Source organism: Salvelinus namaycush, chromosome 3 (genome assembly GCF_016432855.1).
Source record: "Salvelinus namaycush isolate Seneca chromosome 3, SaNama_1.0, whole genome shotgun sequence".
Taxonomy (NCBI): Eukaryota; Metazoa; Chordata; class Actinopteri; order Salmoniformes; family Salmonidae; genus Salvelinus; species Salvelinus namaycush.
Window position 1 is genome coordinate 78,390,317 of NC_052309.1, and position 22,019 is coordinate 78,412,335.

The following is a 22,019-nucleotide window of genomic DNA, read 5'->3' on the forward strand; positions in this document are numbered from 1 at the left end:
AGCAGGGTGGTCTATATAGACAGTGAGGAGCAGGGTGGTCTATATAGACAGTGAGGAGCAGGGTGGTCTATATAGACAGTGAGGAGCAGGGTGGTCTATATAGACAGTGAGGAGCAGGGTGGTCTATATAGACAGTGAGGAGCAGAATGAACAGTGTAATGCTGAATGTTATGTGTTAACTTGAAAACATAACGTCAAAAATGAAATGAAACATTGCCCCTGAAAATGATTAAATGTTTAAAACTATAAAATGTATGTGTTGATATATGTACAATGGTAAGAAAAAGTATGTGAACCCTTTGGAATTATCTGGATTTCTGCATAAATTGGTCATCAAATGTGATCTGATCTTCATCTAAGTCACAACAACAGACATACACAGTCTGCTTCAACTAATAACACACAAATTAGTGTATTTTTCTTGTCTTTATTGAATACATCATTTAAACATTCACAGTGTAGATTGGAAAAAGTATGTGAACCCCTCGGCTAATGTGACAAATAAATTTGATTTAATGATTTCTCCTAAAGCTAATTGGAGTCAGGAGTCAACTGACCTGGAGTCCAATCAATGAGACGAGATTAGAAATGTTGGTAAGAGTTGCCCTGCTCTATAAACAACACTCACACAGTCTGAGATTAGAGATGTTGGTTAGAGCTGCCCTGCCCTATAAACAACACTCACACAGTCTGAGATTAGAGATGTTGGTTAGAGCTGCCCTGCTCTATAAACACTCACACAGTCTGAGATTAGAGATGTTGGTTAGAGCTGCCCTGCCCTATAAACACCACTCACACAGTCTGAGATTAGAGATGTTGGTTAGAGCTGCCCTGCTCTATAAACACTCACACAGTCTGAGATTAGAGATGTTGGTTAGAGCTGCCCTGCCCTATAAACAACACTCACATAGTCTGAGATTAGAGATGTTGGTTAGAGCTGCCCTGCCCTATAAACACCACTCACACAGTTGATATTAGAGATGTTGGTTAGAGCTGCCCTGCCCTATAAACAACACTCACACAGTCTGAGATTAGAGATGTTGGTTAGAGCTGCCCTGCCCTATAAACAACACTCACACAGTCTGAGATTAGAGATGTTGGTTAGAGCTGCCCTGCCCTATAAACACTCACACAGTCTGAGATTAGAGATGTTGGTCAGAGCTGCCCTGCTCTATAAACAACACTCACACAGTCTGAGATTAGAGATGTTGGTTAGAGCTGCCCTGCCCTATAAACACTCACACAGTCTGAGATTAGAGATGTTGGTTAGAGCTGCCCTGCCCTATAAACACTCACACAGTCTGAGATTAGAGATGTTGGTTAGAGCTGCCCTGCCCTATAAACACTCACACAGTCTGAGATTAGAGATGTTGGTTAGAGCTGCCCTGCCCTATAAACACTCACACAGTCTGAGATTAGAGATGTTGGTTAGAGCTGCCCTGCTCTATAAACACCACTCACACAGTCTGAGATTAGAGATGTTGGTTAGAGCTGCCCTGCCCTATAAACACTCACACAGTCTGAGATTAGAGATGTTGGTTAGAGCTGCCCTGCCCTATAAACAACACTCACACAGTCTGAGATTAGAGATGTTGGTTAGAGCTGCCCTGCCCTATAAACAACACTCACACAGTCTGAGATTAGAGATGTTGGTTAGAGCTGCCCTGCCCTATAAACAACACTCACACAGTCTGAGTTTGCTATTCACAAGAAGCATTGCCTGATGTGAACCAGGCCTCGAACAAAAGAGATCTCAGAAGACCTAAAATTAACCTATTTAATACCATCAGTCACAATAGTGATGTTACTGAATGACGTATCAATGCATTTCCAGTTATAAGGCTCTATAAATGTTACTGAATGACGTATCAATGCATTTCCAGTTATAAGGCTCTATAAATGTTACTGAATGACGTATCAATGCATTTCCAGTTATAAGGCTCTATAAATGTTACTGAATGACGTATCAATGCATTTCCAGTTATAAGGCTCTATAAATGTTACTGAATGACGTATCAATGCATTTCCAGTTATAAGGCTCTATAAATGTTACTGAATGACGTATCAATGCATTTCCAGTTATAAGGCTCTATAAATGTTACTGAATGACGTATCAATGCATTTCCAGTTATAAGGCTCTATAAATGTTACTGAATGACGTATCAATGCATTTCCAGTTATAAGGCTCTATAAATGTTACTGAATGACATATCAATGCATTTCCAGTTATAAGGCTCTATAAATGTTACTGAATGACGTATCAATGCATTTCCAGTTATAAGGCTCTATAAATGTTACTGAATGACGTATCAATGCATTTCCAGTTATAAGGCTCTATAGATGTTACTGAATGACGTATCAATGCATTTCCAGTTATAAGGCTCTATAAATGTTACTGAATGACGTATCAATGCATTTCCAGTTATAAGGCTCTATAAATGTTACTGAATGACGTATCAATGCATTTCCAGTTATAAGGCTCTATAGATGTTACTGAATGACGTATCAATGCATTTCCAGTTATAAGGCTCTATAAATGTTACTGAATGACGTATCAATGCATTTCCAGTTATAAGGCTCTATAAATGTTACTGAATGACGTATCAATGCATTTCCAGTTATAAGGCTCTATAAATGTTACTGAATGACGTATCAATGCATTTCCAGTTATAAGGCTCTATAAATGTTACTGAATGACGTATCAATGCATTTCCAGTTATAAGGCTCTATAAATGTTACTGAATGACGTATCAATGCATTTCCAGTTATAAGGCTCTATAAATGTTACTGAATGATCTATCAATGCATTTCCAGTTATAAGGCTCTATAAATGTTACTGAATGACGTATCAATGCATTTCCAGTTATAAGGCTCTATAAATGTTACTGAATGATCTATCAATGCATTTCCAGTTATAAGGCTCTATAAATGTTACTGAATGACGTATCAATGTATTTCCAGCAAATATTGAAATAAATGAGGGTCTCAATGAAAGATGTGCAGTATCACATGTTTAGTGTAAATTGTCACATGTTTAGTGTAAATTGTCACATGACCAGAGCTGTTTACTTCCTGGTTGCACCATGAGAAGAGGATGGCTGCATCAAAGCTCCCAAACTAAAGGTTAGTAAAGTATGTTAACATTCAGATTGGACAAAGATCTTTGGTACACATCATCTTTAAGGTGTCTAGTATTGATATATGCATTTGAAATTACTCAACATTGTTCAGTGTGGTCATATAATGAGTAAACATGTTGACGGCAACAATAGCGACCGGCGAGATAACACAGTGCATCGAGGTAAACACATACTGATACACAGACATAGTTCTTGTTCTTCTACTCTGTTCTTTCTTTTAGTTTCACTTTGAGTCGAGTTCTGGATATGTTGGATCTAGGTGATCTAGGCCCAGACAAGGCATGCAACATTGCAGTTATCCCTCAAAATGAGAAAGATGCTGTCCTCCGTGATTGTGATAGCGATGGGTCAGATATGGACTATGAGGGAGAGACAGGCCATTTGCCAGCCAGGCTGTTGAATGTATATACTGAACCTATCACAAACAGATCATGACAGGAACAACGTTATCAGTGATGATGACCTACCCCTCACCACCCCCCCTCCCCCATCCAACACCCTCCCTTCCCCATCCGCCACCTTCCCTCCCCCGTTGATAATGAAGAGCCAAGGGCCTCTACTCGTATAGAGGGTCCAGTCAGAAGAGCTAAGGGCCTCTACTCGCCAGAGGGTCCCGTCAGAAGAGCTAAGGGCCTCTACTCGCCAGAGGGTCCAGTCAGAAGAGCCATGGGCCTCTACTCGCCAGAGGGTCCAGTCAGAAGAGCCAAGGGCCTCTACTCGCCAGAGGGTCCAGTCAGAAGAGCTAAGGGCCTCTACTCACCAGAGGGTCCAGTCAGAAGAGCTAAGGGCCTCTACTCGCCAGAGGGTCCAGTCAGAAGAGCTAAGGGCCTCTACTCGCCAGAGGGTCCAGTCAGAAGAGCTAAGGGCCTCTACTCGCCAGAGGGTCCCGTCAGAAGAGCTAAGGGCCTCTACTCGCCAGAGGGTCCAGTCAGAAGAGCCATGGGCCTCTACTCGCCAGAGGGTCCAGTCAGAAGAGCCAAGGGCAAAGCTGAAAAGTGGTCAAAAATAAAGATTGAGTGTTCAAACGATCGAAGAGACCTGCCACCGCTGTGATTCCAAAACACATAGTATACAGCCCAAATGCCGCAGAATGTGTCAAACAAAGCTGCCCTCAACCCAATGGATGTTGTCCTACTAATGTATCCACCCACCCTAAGAGAGATCACCATTGAAATGTCTCTACTCCACCCAGACCAAGGACAAGCAACTGTATCTGAGTATGGATGAGCTCCTTACCTTCTATGGGATCCACATCTGGGTACAGCTCTGTTCCAAGATGACACATGTACTGGGCACTTGACAGTGATGTACACAATGAAAGCATTTCAGATGCCATGCGGATAAATCGCTTTGATTAAATAATGGCCTCAGTTCATGTGGTTGACAACACAAAGATCACTGACGACCAATTTGTTAAGGTTAGGCCCATCTTCTCCGAGCTCAATCAGTCATACAAAGTCACACCATTTCAGGAACGGCTGTCAGTGGATGAGAGCATGATCCGATACTATGGCCGACACGAATGTAAGCAATTCATTAGAGCTAAACCAATTTGTTTTGGTTACAAGCTACGGAGCCTTGCCTCACCCAGCGGTCACATGTATCACATGGAGCCATATGGTGGATCCCACACTCTCCTCCCTGAGACTGGGTTGGGTCAGGGACCCAGTGTTATTCTCGGTCTTGCAGACCAATCTCAGGCGCCTCAAGGTTGCAAGTTCCTTCATGACAAACCTCTTCACTTCGCTTGCACTCCTCGATGAAATGACAAAAAGAGGATATGGGAGCTCTGGATCGATGAGGCAAAATTGTCTGTTTGATGTCCCATTCAAGCCACAGAAGGACTTCATGAAGTTACCCCGGGGAACCTCTGAGGTTCTGACCCAAGGAGACAAGGTGCTGGTCCGTTAGAAAGACAATATGAGGTTCTGACCCAAGGAGACAAGGTGCTGGTCCGTTAGAAAGACAATATGAGGTTCTGACCCAAGGAGACAAGGTGCTGGTCCCGTTGGAAAGACAATATGAGGTTCTGACCCAAGGAGACAAGGTGCTGGTCCGTTAGAAAGACAATATGAGGTTCTGACCCAAGGAGACAAGGTGCTGGTCCGTTAGAAAGACAATATGAGGTTCTGACCCAAGGAGACAAGGTTCTGGTCCATTAGAAAGACAATATGAGGTTCTGACCCAAGGAGACAAGGTGCTGGTCCGTTAGAAAGACAATATGAGGTTCTGACCCAAGGAGACAAGGTGCTGGTCCGTTAGAAAGACAATATGAGGTTCTGACCCAAGGAGACAAGGTGCTGGTCCGTTAGAAAGACAATATGAGGTTCTGACCCAAGGAGACAAGGTGCTGGTCCGTTAGAAAGACAATATGAGGTTCTGACCCAAGGAGACAAGGTGCTGGTCCGTTAGAAAGACAATATGAGGTTCTGACCCAAGGAGACAAGGTGCTGGTCCGTTAGAAAGACAATATGAGGTTCTGACCCAAGGAGACAAGGTGCTGGTCCGTTAGAAAGACAATAACATTGTCACAGTTGTCACGAAACGGCTCAAAGTTCGTAACAAAAGGGAGACAACGTGGAGACAAGGAATAACAACATATATTTATTAAATAAAGCAAACTAAATACAATTAACAATGTTGTGTGTAATCAGTAGTGTAAGTCAGTGTTTGCATAAATGTGATAATGAGGGGTGTTGAACGGTGCCTTAGCAAACAAACAAAAGGTCACATAAACACCACAACAAAATCTATAAAGGTGTCTGCATGGAGAGAGTCTCCTCCATGAATGGGGAAGTGGTGTATTTATCCTGGGACACACCCGGCCCAGGTGTGTCTGCATGGAGAGAGTCTCCTCCATGAATGGGGAAGTGGTGTATTTATCCTGGGACACACCCGGGCCCAGGTGTGTCTGCATGGAGAGAGTCTCCTCCATGAATGGGGAAGTGATGTATTTATCCTGGGACACACCCGGGCCCAGGTGTGTCCCATGTCACTGACGACCCTCCCGGCTCCGCCCACCGGCATCCTAATAAGGAAAACAAGAGCAAAGAGAAGAATACGGCAGACAGAGTGGGAGGGTCGTCACACAGTGGCAACAAACATGGAGGAGAAATACAGTGAGACCTCTGTCAAGAGATGGAACAAGGAGCGACGTGCCTTTGACAAAGTCCCACAACCAAAATGCATTAACTGATACAATGAGCACATGGGTGGTGTTGACCTTCACGATCTACAGGTTTCAAGATACCACGTCTCCATCAGGTCTAAGACGTGGTGTTGACCTTCACGACCTACAGGTTTCAAGATACCACGTCTCCATCAGGTCTAAGACGTGGTGTTGACCTTCACGACCTACAGGTTTCAAGATACCACGTCTCCATCAGGTCTAAGACGTGGTGGTGACCTTCACAGCCTACAGGTTTCAAGATACCACGTCTCCATCAGGTCTAAGACGTAGTGTTGACCTTCACGACCTACAGGTTTCAAGATACCACGTCTCCATCAGGTCTAAGACATGGTGTTGACCTTCACCACCTACAGGTTTCAAGATACCACGTCTCCATCAGGTCTAAGAAGTGGTGTTGACCTTCACGACCTACAGGTTTCAAGATACCACGTCTCCATCAGGTCTAAGACGTGGTGTTGACCTTCACGACCTACAGGTTTCAAGATACCATGTCTCCATCAGGTCTAAGACGTGGTGTTGACCTTCACGACCTACAGGTTTCAAGATACCACGTCTCCATCAGGTCTAAGACGTGGTGGTGACCTTCACGACCTACAGGTTTCAAGATACCACGTCTCCATCAGGTCTAAGACGTGGTGTTGACCTTCACGACCTACAGGTTTCAAGACACCACGTCTCCATCAGGTCTAAGACGTGGTGTTGACCTTCACGACCTACAGGTTTCAAGATACCACGTCTCCATCAGGTCTAAGACGTGGTGTTGACCTTCACCACCTACAGGTTTCAAGATACCACGTCTCCATCAGGTCTAAGACGTGGTGTTGACCTTCATGATCTACAGGTTTCAAGATACCACGTCTCCATCAGGTCTAAGACGTGGTGTTGACCTTCACGATCTACAGGTTTCAAGATACCACGTCTCCATCAGGTCTAAGACGTGGTGTTGACCTTCACGACCTACAGGTTTCAAGATACCACGTCTCCATCAGGTCTAAGACGTGGTGTTGACCTTCACGACCTACAGGTTACAAGACACCACATCTCCATCAGGTCTAAGACGTGGTGTTGACCTTCACGACCTACAGGTTTCAAGATACCACGTCTCCATCAGGTCTAAGACGTGGTGTTGACCTTCACCACCTACAGGTTTCAAGATACCACGTCTCCATCAGGTCTAAGACGTGGTGTTGACCTTCACCACCTACAGGTTTCAAGATACCACGTCTCCATCAGGTCTAAGACGTATTGTTGACCTTCACGAACTACAGGTTTCAAGATACCACGTCTCCATCAGGTCTAAGACGTGGTGTTGACCTTCACGACCTACAGGTTTCAAGATACCACGTCTCCATCAGGTCTAAGACGTGGTGTTGACCTACACGACCTACAGGTTTCAAGATACCACGTCTCCATCAGGTCTAAGACGTGGTGTTGACCTTCACGATCTATAGGTTTCAAGATACCATGTCTCCATAAGGTCTAAGACGTGGTGTTGACCTTCACGATCTACAGGTTTCAAGATACCATGTCTCCATCAGGTCTAAGACGTGGTGTTGACCTTCACGACCTACAGGTTTCAAGATACCACGTCTCCATCAGGTCTAAGACGTGGTGTTGACCTTCACGACCTACAGGTTACAAGACACCACGTCTCCATCAGGTCTAAGACGTGGTGTTGACCTTCACGACCTACAGGTTTCAAGATACCACGTCTCCATCAGGTCTAAGACGTGGTGTTGACCTTCACCACCTACAGGTTTCAAGATACCACGTCTCCATCAGGTCTAAGACGTGGTGTTGACCTTCACCACCTACAGGTTTCAAGATACCACGTCTCCATCAGGTCTAAGACGTATTGTTGACCTTCACGAACTACAGGTTTCAAGATACCACGTCTCCATCAGGTCTAAGACGTGGTGTTGACCTTCACGACCTACAGGTTTCAAGATACCACGTCTCCATCAGGTCTAAGACGTGGTGTTGACCTACACGACCTACAGGTTTCAAGATACCACGTCTCCATCAGGTCTAAGACGTGGTGTTGACCTTCACGATCTATAGGTTTCAAGATACCACGTCTCCATCAGGTCTAAGACGTGGTGTTGACCTTCACGATCTACAGGTTTCAAGATACCACGTCTCCATCAGGTCTAAGACGTGGTGTTGACCTTCACGACCTACAGGTTTCAAGATACCACGTCTCCATCAGGTCTAAGACGTGGTGTTGACCTTCACCACCTACAGGTTTCAAGATACCACGTCTCCATCAGGTCTAAGAAGTGGTGTTGACCTTCACGACCTACAGGTTTCAAGATACCATGTCTCCATCAGGTCTAAGACGTGGTGTTGATTTTCACGACCTACAGGTTTCAAGATACCTTGTCTCCATCAGGTCTAAGACGTGGTGTTGACCTTCACGACCTACAGGTTTCAAGATACCTTGTCTCCATCAGGTCTAAGACGTGGTGGTGACCTTCACGACCTACAGGTTTCAAGATACCACGTCTCCATCAGGTCTAAGACGTGGTGGTGAACTTCACGACCTACATGTTTCAAGATACCATGTCTCCATCAGGTCTAAGACGTGGTGGTGGCCCATCTTTGCATGGTCTCTCAACAGTGCACTCGTAAACAGCCATTTCTTTTAAAGAGACGTTATGGGAGGGACCATCGACCTGCTCACCTTCTCACGGATAGCGGCACAGTCTCTTATGCAAAAGTTTGGCCCGAAACCACTGAGCCACGGAAGGAGATCTCTACTGGCTGCTACTGTTGAAGATCAGGCAAGATATGACAAGGCTTCTCACTGGCCAATCAACACCATGCACCGGTTCCATAGATGTCGTCATTGTGACAAACGTACTACCTATGCATGTGAGAAATGCAAAGCGCCACTGCACATTGAGTGCTTCAAGATATACCATGGACAGTAGAAAAGGAGATAAGAGCGAATGAAAAAGACAATTAAAGAAAAATAGAAAAGTCACTAAAGGGTGAGGAGAAGCTGTACAACGGACTCTAGGAAGAAAAGACAAGTCCATAAAGGGTGAGGAGAAGCAGTACAACGGACTTTAGGATGAAAAGACAAGTCAATAAAGGGTGAGGAGAAGCAGTACAACGGACTCTAGGAAGAAAAGACAAGTCAATAAAGGGTGAGGAGAAGCAGTACAACGGACTCTAGGAAGAAAAGACAAGTCTATAAAGGGTGAGGAGAAGCAGTACAACGGACTCTAGGAAGAAAAGACAAGTCAATAAAGGGTGAGGAGAAGCAGTACAACGGACTCTAGGAAGAAAAGACAAGTCAATAAAGGGTGAGGAGAAGCAGTACAACGGACTCTAGGAAGAACGGACAAGTCACTAAAGGGTGAGGAGAAGCAGGACAACGGACTCTAAGAAGAAAAGACAAGTCACTAAAGGGTGAGGAGAAGCAGTACAACGGACTATAGGAAGAAAAGACAAGTCTATAAAGGGTGAGGAGAAGCAGTACAACGGACTCTAGGAAGAAAAGACAAGTCAATAAAGGGTGAGGAGAAGCAGTACAACGGACTCTAGGAAGAATAGACAAGTCTATAAAGGGTGAGGAGAACCAGGACAACGGACTCTAGGAAGAAAAGACAAGTCAATAAAGGGTGAGGAGAAGCAGTACAACGGACTCTAGGAAGAAAAGACAAGTCAATAAAGGGTGAGGAGAAGCAGTACAACGGACTCTAGGAAGAAAAGACAAGTCAATAAAGGGTGAGGAGAAGCAGTACAACGGACTCTAGGAAGAAAAGACAAGTCTATAAAGGGTGAGGAGAAGCAGTACAACGGACTATAGGAAGAAAAGACAAGTCTATAAAGGGTGAGGAGAAGCAGTACAACGGACTCTAGGAAGAAAAGACAAGTCTATAAAGGGTGAGGAGAACCAGGACAACGGACTCTAGGAAGAAAAGACAAGTCAATAAAGGGTGAGGAGAAGCAGTACAACGGACTCTAGGAAGAAAAGACAAGTCACTAAAGGGTGAGGAGAAGCAGTACAACGGACTCTAGTAAGAAAAGACAAGTCAACAAAAAAGAATCAAAATGACTGAAATGTTTTTGGATAAAAAGGTCAATTGATTCAAGACGTCCTGTATGACAGTAGGTCTGACTGATCACAGTTCAAAATAGTGATGCACAAACTAATCGTGCACTTGGTTCTGAAGCCTCTATGATATACATGTATCTACCTCTATGATATATATTATTTTGTTCAGTGTAGGCCTCTACTTGAATGCATATTCTACAGGCTACCTCTATCCTAAATGTTACCTTTATGTTCAGTGTAGGCCTCTACTTGAATGCATATTCTACAGGCTACCTCTATCCTAAATGTTACCTTTATGTTCAGTGTAGACCTCTACTTGAATGCATATTCTACAGGCTACCTCTATCCTAAACGTTACCTTTATGTTCAGTGTAGGTCTCTACTTGAATGCATATTCTACAGGCTACCTCTATCCTAAATGTTACCTTTATGTTCAGTGTAGGTCTCTACTTGAATGCATATTCTACAGGCTACCTCTATCCTAAATGTTACCTTTATGTTCAGTGTAGACCTCTACTTGAATGCATATTCTACAGGCTACCTCTATCCTAAATGTTACCTTTATGTTCAGTGTAGGTCTCTACTTGAATGCATATTCTACAGGCTACCTCTATCCTAAATGTTACCTTTATGTTCAGTGGGAATGAATCACACGACTGCTATACAGTTGTTAGGGAATGTTGCACTAAAATGTCACAATGACAGAGTTACCATGAATATTGCACTAAAGTACCAACCAAAGATCTGTGGTGATTGTCTGGAGCGGGTCTTATTACTCCAAGTGGAAGACTAGTCATTAGGAAACTTTACTCTCCAAATATCTATAAAATCAATCCTTTCCATAAACTGCCTCAAACTTATATTCGTAGAAGTGGACTGTCCCTGAGGCCATCTATCAATTAAATTATTCAGAGAAATATTAAAATCACCACCTACTATATGTAAAGCATTAGGGAACTTGGTTAGCCAATGGAGAATACGCTTTTCCAAAGATTCAAATCACTGATCATTTTCAAGTTTGGAATTGAACCAATAAATGTTGGTAATAATGATGATGATGGTGTTACAGTTGATGACAAGACAAAGGAAGTGACCAATAGGGTCCCAGTCTGAGTGTAAAATACTTCCATTGAAATGATTGATTAGAGCGGTGACTCCAGCAGAGAGTTCAGAACCAGGAGAGAGACACAAATCATTTCCCCACTGAGATCTGTAGAAGTTGACCTAAATCTGTTTTAAGCTGTTTGGCAAATAAAAATAAGGCTTTGTGCTTTACATGATTTCTTAACCCCCCGGCATTGAGTGAAACTATAGACAACGACAAGGTGGAATATAGAACAGGAAGTACTACGAGATAAACAACAATTACAAACTCTAGTAAAACTGAGAAGAAACCAGAGCTGCACAACATATAGATTTAAATGACTGAGTGAGAATAGTGAAGCATAACAAAGATAACTGTCAGACCTCCATATAGATTTAAATGATTGAGTGAAAATAGTGGAGCATAACAAAGATAACTGTCAGACCTCCATATAGATTTAAATGACTGAGTGAAAATAGTGGAGCATAACAAAGATAACTGTCAGACCTCCATATAGATTTAAATGACTGAGTGAGAATAGTGGAGCATAACAAAGATAACTGTCAGACCTCCATATAGTTTTAAATGACTGAGTGAGAATAGTGAAACATAACAAAGATAACTGTCAGACCTCCATATAGATTTAAATGACTGAGTGAGAATAGTGAAACATAACAAAGATAACTGTCAGACCTCCATATAGATTTAAATGATTGAGTGAGAATAGTGGAGCATAACAAAGATAACTGTCAGACCAAGAAACAACAAAGATCACTGTCTTCACTGCAGGCAAAACAGCAAAACTGAGAGAAAATGTAATAATAAATATCCATTTCTCCAGTAGTCCTGTGCAGTTAGAACAAAAGTTAATTAACCTCAGAGCTGGGAGTGAGACCTGCTCACATCAGAGGTAGATAACTAGGTATGTTGACTATCAGTTACAGTCTGGGAGTGAGACCTGCTCACATCAGAGGTAGATAACTAGGTATGTTGACTATCAGTTACAGTCTGGGAGTGAGATCTGCTCACATCAGAGGTAGATAACTAGGTATGTTGACTATCAGTTACAGTCTGGGAGTGAGATCTGCTCACATCAGAGGTAGATAACTAGGTATGTTGACTATCAGTTACAGTCTGGGAGTGAGATCTGCTCACATCAGAGGTAGATAACTAGATATGTTGACTATCAGTTACAGTCTGGGAGTGAGATCTGCTCACATCAGAGGTAGATAACTAGATATGTTGACTATCAGTTACAGTCTGGGAGTGAGATCTGCTCACATCAGAGGTAGATAACTAGATATGTTGACTATCAGTCTATGACCGTCCTCAAGGAGGATCATCAGCATGAATGACGGATACATGTTATAAAGATGGTTAAAGGTCCTAAACTGAATGAAGGACACATGTTATAAAGATGGTTAAAGCTCCTAAACTGAATGAAGGACACATGTTATAAAGATGGTTAAAGGTCCTAAACTGAATGACGGACACATGTTATAAAGATGGTTAAAGCTCCTGAACTGAATGAAGGACACATGTTATAAAGATGGTTAAAGCTCCTAAACTGAATGACGGACACATGTTATAAAGATGGTTAAAGCTCGTAAACTGAATGACGGACACATGTTATAAAGATGGTTAAAGCTCCTAAACTGAATGACGGACACATGTTATAAAGATGGTTAAAGCTCCTAAACTGAATGACGGACACATGTTATAAAGATGGTTAAAGCTCCTAAACTGAATGAAGGACACATGTTATAAAGATGGTTAAAGCTCGTAAACTGAATGAAGGACACATGTTATAAAGATGGTTAAAGCTCCTAAACTGAATGACGGACACATGTTATAAAGATGGTTAAAGCTCGTAAACTGAATGACGGACACATGTTATAAAGATGGTTAAAGCTCGTAAACTGAATGAAGGACACATGTTATAAAGATGGTTAAAGCTCCTAAACTGAATGACGGACACATGTTATAAAGATGGTTAAAGCTCCTAAACTGAATGAAGGACACATGTTATAAAGATGGTTAAAGCTCCTAAACTGAATGAAGGACACATGTTATAAAGATGGTTAAAGCTCCTAAACTGAATGAAGGACACATGTTATAAAGATGGTTAAAGCTCCTAAACTGAATGAAGGACACATGTTATAAAGATGGTTAAAGCTCCTAAACTGAATGAAGGACACATGTTATAAAGATGGTTAAAGCTCCTAAACTGAATGACGGACACATGTTATAAAGATGGTTAAAGCTCGTAAACTGAATGACGGACACATGTTATAAAGATGGTTAAAGCTCCTAAACTGAATGAAGGACACATGTTATAAAGATGGTTAAAGCTCCTAAACTGAATGAAGGACACATGTTATAAAGATGGTTAAAGCTCCTAAACTGAATGAAGGACACATGTTATAAAGATGGTTAAAGCTCCTAAACTGAATGACAGACACATGTTATAAAGATGGTTAAAGCTCCTAAACTGAATGACGGACACATGTTATAAAGATGGTTAAAGCTCCTAAACTGAATGAAGGACACATGTTATAAAGATGGTTAAAGCTCCTAAACTGAATGACGGACACATGTTATAAAGATGGTTAAAGCTCCTAAACTGAATGAAGGACACATGTTATAAAGATGGTTAAAGCTCCGAAACTGAATGAAGAACACATGTTATAAAGATGGTTAAAGCTCCTAAACTGAATGACGGACACATGTTATAAAGATGGTTAAAGCTCCTAAACTGAATGAAGGACACATGTTATAAAGATGGTTAAAGCTCCTAAACTGAATGAAGGACACATGTTATAAAGATGGTTAAAGCTCCTAAACTGAATGAAGGACACATGTTATAAAGATGGTTAAAGCTCCTAAACTGAATGAAGGACACATGTTATAAAGATGGTTAAAGCTCCTAAACTGAATGAAGGACACATGTTATAAAGATGGTTAAAGCTCCTAAACTGAATGAAGGACACATGTTATAAAGATGGTTAAAGCTCCTAAACTGAATGAAGGACATGTTATAAAGATGGTTAAAGCTCCTAAACTGAATGAAGGACACATGTTATAAAGATGGTTAAAGCTCCTAAACTGAATGAAGGACACATGTTATAAAGATGGTTAAAGCTCCTAAACTGAATGAAGGACACATGTTATAAAGATGGTTAAAGCTCCTAAACTGAATGAAGGACACATGTTATAAAGATGGTTAAAGCTCCTAAACTGAATGAAGGACACATGTTATAAAGATGGTTAAAGCTCCTAAACTGAATGACGGACACATGTTATAAAGATGGTTAAAGCTCCTAAACTGAATGAAGGACACATGTTATAAAGATGGTTAAAGCTCCTAAACTGAATGAAGGACACATGTTATAAAGATTTACATTTTACATTTTAGTCATTTAGCAGACGCTCTTATCCAGAGCGACTTACAGTAGAGTGCATTTTTTTTACATACTGAGACAAGGATATCCCTACCGGCCAAACCCTCCCTAACGGCCAAACCCTCCCTAACCCGGACGACGCTATGCCAATTGTGCGTCGCCCCACGGATCTCCCGGTTGCGGCCGGCTGCGACAGAGCCTGGGCGCGAACCCAGCCCAGCCTGGGCGCGAACCCAGAGACTCTGGTGGCGCAGCTAGCACTGCGATGCAGTGCCCTAGACCACTGCGCCACCCGGGAGATTGGTTAAAGCTCCTAAACTGAATGAAGGACACATGTTATAAAGATGGTTAAAGCTCCTAAACTGAATGATGTCATCAGCATGTTTCTACTGTCCATACCTGCCTACACATTTAACACCAGAGACAACATGATTCATGTTCCCACTGTCCATACCTGCCTACACATTTAACACCAGAGACAACATGATTCATGTTCCCACTGTCCATACCTGCCTACACATTTAACACCAGAGACAACATGATTCATGTTCCCACTGTCCATACCTGCCTACACCTTTAACACCAGAGACATCATGATTCATGTTTCCACAGTCCATACCTGCCTACACCTTTAACACCAGAGACAACATGACTCATGTTCCCACTGTCCATACCTGCCTACACCTTTAACACCAGAGACAACATGATTCATGTTCCCACTGTCCATACCTGCCTACACCTTTAACACCAGAGACAACATGATTCATGTTTCCACTGTCCATACCTGCCTACACCTTTAACACCAGAGACAACATGATTCATGTTCCCACTGTCCATACCTGCCTACACCTTTAACACCAGAGACAACATGACTCATGTTCCCACTGTCCATACCTGCCTACACCTTTAACACCAGAGACAACATGATTCATGTTCCCACTGTCCATACCTGCTTACACCTTTAACACCAGAGACATCATGATTCATGTTTCCACTGTCCATACCTGCCTACACCTTTAACACCAGAGACAACATGAGTCATGTTTCCACTGTCCATACCTGCCTACACCTTTAACACCAGAGACAACATGATTCATGTTTCCACTGTCCATACCTGCCTACACCTTTAACACCAGAGACAACATGATTCATGTTTCCACTGTCCATACCTGCCTACACCTTTAACACCAGAGACAACATGATTCATGTTCCCACTGTCCATACCTGCCTCCACCTTTAACACCAGAGACAACATGATTCATGTTCCCACTGTCCATACCTGCCTACACCTTTAACACCAGAGACAACATGATTCATGTGTCCACTGTCCATACCTGCCTACACCTTTAACACCAGAGACAACATGATTCATGTTCCCACTGTCCATACCTGCCTCCACCTTTAACACCAGAGACTAAATGATTCATCTGGACTATTAAAAGGACCAGGAAGAACCAAGCTAGTTTACAGGCAAAGACTTAGAAGGGAGGATTAAAGCTCCCTAACATGTAATTATATCAAGAAGACTTTATAACTGCTCTGATAGGCTCTTTATTGACAACTCTATTTAGGACAATTATATCAAGAAGACTTTATAACTGCCCAAATAGGCTCTTCACTGACAACTCTAATAGGACAATTATATCAAGAAGACTTTATAACTGCCCTGATAGGCTCTTCACTGACAACTCTAATAGGACAATTATATCAAGAAGACTTTATAACTGCCCTGATAGGCTCTTTACTGACAACTCTAATAGGACAATTATATCAAGAAGACTTTATAACTGCCCTGATAGGCTCTTCACTGACAACTCTAATAGGACAATTATATCAAGAAGACTTTATAACTGCTCTGATAGGCTCTTTACTGACAACTCTAATAGGACAATTATATCAAGAAGACTTTATAACTGCCCTGATAGGCTCTTTACTGACAACTCTAATAGGACAATTATATCAAGAAGACTTTATAACTGCCCTGATAGGCTCTTCACTGACAACTCTAATAGGACAATTATATCAAGAAGACTTTATAACTGCCCAGATAGGCTCTTTATTGACAACTCTAATAGGACAATTATATCAAGAAGACTTTATAACTGCTCTGATAGGCTCTTTATTGACAACTCTAATAGGACCATTATATAAAGAAGACTTTATAACTGCCCTGATAGGCTCTTTACTGACAACTCTAATAGGACAATTATATCAAGAAGACTTTATAACTGCCCTGATAGGCTCTTTACTGACAACTCTAATAGGACAATTATATCAAGAAGACTTTATAACTGCCCTGATAGGCTCTTTACTGACAACTCTAATAGGACAATTTGGGTTGACATGGAAGAAGAACTTAATGCCCCATTTGGAGCATCATATTATCTGAGTCAACACTTAAATGTGGGACTGCAGAATCCCATAATGTCCCAAACTAAGAAATATGGAGTCAGATAAATAAGAGACGGACATCTTCACCTTTCCTGACAATCTCTGGTTCGTTATGGAACAACCATAAATACAAAATAGGAGGAAAGGTGGTTGTCTGGAAAGAGTGGGATAGGTTTTGTTTTAGCCTCAACACTAATACATTTCACTTTTGCTTTTAGTGTCAACTTGAATTAGAGTGTGGCTGTGGAAGACTGGTCCCTTGATGATGTCAGCAAGTGGCTGAGGACCAATGATCTCCATGATTCCATCCCATCATTCCAAGGTTCACAATCTTTCTGAAGAATGCCAACTCTATTCAATTGTCCACTTTGCAACGAGCAAACTTTCTCTGTGTCCAGACGACTCACACATATTGGCCTCTATCACCAGCATGAACCACATTTTCTAATTACCTGTGGAGTTAATGGGGGAAAACAAATAGATGTTTCAGCACCTATCGGTCACACATCTACCAAAACCACAGAGAGCTTTTAAGAGACAACTTAGATGAGAATTGTCCTCATGGTGAATTTGAGACTGGGACTGATCCCATTGAAGATGACATGAGCGATGTAGAGAGTCTGCAAGAGGCTGAATATGTTCAAGCCACAGAGATCAACACTGAGCAGCTAATTGAAGGTCTCCAAAACAATATCTGTCTTTTTATTTAGTAAATCAGGCAAGAACACTGCATCCCAGCTACGGTACCGAATCACATTGTTGAGGACCTCAGAACCATTGTTGATGCATTATGACACTACAGTGATCCCCTCAGGTTTCATCTGACAAATAAACTAATAAATGTGGTTGAACAGGACCATCTCAGGGACTTGCTGAACAACTCTGCAGTATTTGAGGAATGCATTAGATGCAGCAGCTCTGAGTGGATGCTGGAGCATTACTGTGTGAAAGAACTGGACGTGGTCAGGACAATTGAAGTACCACTGAGCAACAAAGAAGGTTATAAAACAAGGTAATTTCAATACAGCTACATTTCCCCCAGGCTACATGAATATAAAGAGACATGAGACAAAACAATCATAATGAATCAGATTACATGGCCCCCAGGCTACATGAATATAAAGAGACATGAGACAAAACAATCATAATGAATCAGATTACATGGCCCCCAGGCTACATGAATATAAAGAGACATGAGACAAAACAATCATAATGAATCAGATTACATGGCCCCCAGGCTACATGAATACAAAGAGACATGAGACAAAACAATCATAATGAATCAGATTACATGGCCCCCAGGCTACATGAATACAAAGAGACATGAGACAAAACAATCATAATGAATCAGATTACATGGCCCCCAGGCTACATGAATATAAAGAGACATGAGACAAAACAATCATAATGAATCAGATTACATGGCCCCCAGGCTACATGAATATAAAGAGACATGAGACAAAACAATCATAATGAATCAGATTACATGGCCCCCAGGCTACATGAATACAAAGAGACATGAGACAAAACAATCATAATGAATCAGATTACATGGCCCCCAGGCTACATGAATACAAAGAGACATGAGACAAAACAATCATAATGAATCAGATTACATGGCCCCCAGGCTACATGAATATAAAGAGACATGAGACAAAACAATCATAATGAATCAGATTACATGGCCCCCAGGCTACATGAATACAAAGAGACATGAGACAAAACAATCATAATGAATCAGATTACATGGCCCCCAGGCTACATGAATATAAAGAGACATGAGACAAAACAATCAGACTGAATCAGATTACATGGCCCCCAGGCTACATGAATATAAAGAGACATGAGACAAAACAATCATAATGAATCAGATTACATGGCCCCCAGGCTACATGAATATAAAGAGACAGGAGACAAAACAATCATAATGAATCAGATTACATGGAGAGGAGGAAACTGATCTCAATTTTTTTTTAAGAATATAACTTTTATAAATTATGAGCCTCATCTTGAGGAGTCACCTGTGACAGTATTCATAAAGAGTAGGAGAGCTGATCTAGGATCAGCCTTTTAGATCATAATGGAGAGTAGGACCTGATCCTAGATCATAATGAATCAGATTACTTGGAGAAGGGGGACCTGATCCTAGATCATAATGAATCAGATTACATGGAGAGGGGGCCTGATCCTAGATCATAATGAATCAGATTACTTGGAGAAGGGGGACCTGATCCTAGATCATAATGAATCAGATTACATGGAGAGGGGGCCTGATCCTAGATCAACACTCCTCCTCTGGGACACTGCCTGTATGAAACAGAACACATAGTCCAGTTACATTTTATGAAATCGAACACATAGTTGTAAAGTCTAGTTACAGCAGGTGTTTACTGCCATCTAGTGGAAGATACCAATAAAACACTTTATTATCAGGGTGGGGAGACGGCTGATCTGAAACAGAAAGTAAAGTTGTTCTTTTGTTCAGGATCCATTTTGAGACGACAGAGCAGAAAACACTATATGGAGAGAACTGAAAAATAAAGTAAGTATTTCTGAACAATAATCTATTCTAAAGGACAGAATAAGAGAATGAATACCTGGAATGAGATATTACTAGTTAGTAGAACTGCTACTGGAGCTGAGTTGCTGACAGACAGCAGTTTTCAAAGTGGAAACTAATCAGTAGGCCGACATGTTATCAGTAAAACGTCTGGTAAAGATGGTGGAGGAGCTTTTCAATTATATGGTTTTATGTTTATCTCAGGGTTTCTCAATCCTTTTGTTCTTACCAGCACTTACACACCTGATTCAACTTATCATCAACTATTTTAAGACAATTTAATATTTGAGGCATACAAATGAACATTCTCACATTAAAAACGTTTTTGGTTTGTAGGCCTGCTTACAATTATTAAAGTCCTACAGTAAATCACATTTTGGAGGGAAAAACACAGCGAAACTTGGTTTCGAGTAAATTATATGTTTATCAAAAATAATGTAAGAGAGATGTCTTGAAGAAACGCGTCTGGGTTTAGAACTCTGTGTCTCAGTGCGCTGCGACAGTGGGAAGTTCGTTTTGCATGGCCCGGTGCTACAGGGGAGTGGACATTTATTTAAGGACCAATGGAATGGTCTGAAATTCGCAATCTTTGCTCACCCGGGGAGCCGGGCAATGCAACACGAAATCCCCCAGTGACCGTTACTTTATTTCCTGATATGAAATGTAAAGTAACTTTGTAGCCGACGCAGTTCCAGAATGTCTGTTGAAACTGTGTCTCATATGGAACGTTAGAACAGTGGTGGAAACAGAACTCAGTTCTCAAACTGGAGTAAAAGGAAAGATTCCTTCATAGAACATGACTCAAGTAAAAGTGAAAGTCACACAGTAAAATACTACTTCAGTAAAAGTCTAAAAGTATTTGGTTTCAAATATAATTAAGTATCAAAAGTAAAAGTAAAGTAGTGATAATTTAAACATCATTTTATTAAGCAAACCAGACAGCACAATTGTCTTGTTATTTTAATTTACGGATAGCCAGGGTCACACTCCAACACTCAGACATCATTTAAAAACAAAGCATTTGTGTTTAGTGAGTCTGCCAGATCAGAGGCAGTAGGGATGACCAGGGATGTTCTCTGTTTAGTGAGTCCTCCAGATAAGAGGCAGTAGGGATGACCAGGGATGTTCTCTGTTTAGTGAGTCCTCCAGATAAGAGGCAGTAGGGATGACCAGGGATGTTCTCTGTTTAGTGAGTCTGCCAGATCAGAGGCAGTAGGGATGACCAGGGATGTTCTCTGTTTAGTGAGTCTGCCAGATCAGAGGCAGTAGGGATGACCAGGGATGTTCTCTGTTTAGTGAGTCTGCCAGATCAGAGGCAGTAGGGATGACCAGGGATGTTCTCTGTTTAGTGAGTCTGCCAGATCAGAGGCAGTAGGGATGACCAGGGATGTTCTCTGTTTAGTGAGTCTGCCAGATCAGAGACAGTAGAGATGACCAGGGATGTTCTCTGTTTAGTGAGTCCACCAGATAAGAGGCAGTAGGGATGACCATCAAATATTTTATGATAAATGTGTGAATTGGACCATTTTCCTGTCCTGCTAAGCATTCAAAACGTCACGAATACTTTTGGGTGTCAGGGAAAATGTATGGAGTAAAAAGTACATCATTTTCTTTATGACTGTAGTGAAGTAAAAGTAAAAGTTGTTAAAAATATAAATAGTAAAGTAAAGGACAGATACCCCGAAAAAAAACTACTTAAGTAGTACTTTAAAGTATTTTACTGAAGTACTTTACACCACTGCATTAGAAGACAGATAAATGTGTTGATTTGAAGGAAAGACGGGCAGATTCTGGTAGGTAGGCTACGAACTATTATAAAGTTAGGTCATCGTCAGACATTCAACATCACAGTAGGTTTGAGCTACAATATGATCACTAATCATGCCGACCAACCTGATGGTCTCTGTTGGAAATGTTGTGAAAAGTATCTGGCCCAGGCTATAAATATCTGGCATTACTCATCTCATATGTATCTACTGTATTCTATACTATTCTACTGTATCTTAGTCTATGCATTACTCATCTCATATGTATATACTGTATTCTATACTATTCTACTGTATCTTAGTCTATGCCGCTCTGACATTGTGACCAATAACATTTGATTTGATTTGATTTTGATTAGGCTATATACACTACATTACCAAGAGTATGTGGACACCTGCTATTCATACATCTCATTACAAA